Here is a 411-nt window from a genome sequence, read left to right as displayed (position 1 = left end):
TCTTAAACTATGTTCACATATCAATATTATCCCAATCAAAGCTCGTTTTTTAATCACCCTGTTTACACAGGCAAATCTCAGATTATTAGCCGTCAAATTTGTTGTGCTTGTTATTCTCCCATCTCAAGGAAAAGTTATGTTTCTTCTCTGTGCCACCGTGATAACGTTTTTATGCTATAATAAGCAATATAAATATATTTTAACTTAACATTTTATTAAAAATACCTTTACAAACCTCTTTTCCTTGCTAGCGTACATTTTTGTTTACTTTTACATTTGGCATTTCTCCTCTTTTTTGCAAAAACAATCGATAAAACTAGTATGGACACCGAAAACTTATCGGTTTAATCTGAGATTATTTTATAATTACAGATTAACAAGGGACGAGTTTTATATGGCTAATCTGTTGTT

This window comes from Rhagoletis pomonella, unplaced genomic scaffold, assembly GCF_013731165.1.
Source record: "Rhagoletis pomonella isolate Grant_MI unplaced genomic scaffold, Rhpom_1.0 Rhpom_scaffold_00116, whole genome shotgun sequence".
NCBI classification, from domain to species: domain Eukaryota; kingdom Metazoa; phylum Arthropoda; class Insecta; order Diptera; family Tephritidae; genus Rhagoletis; species Rhagoletis pomonella.
Note: the sequence above shows the minus strand (reverse complement) of the source record.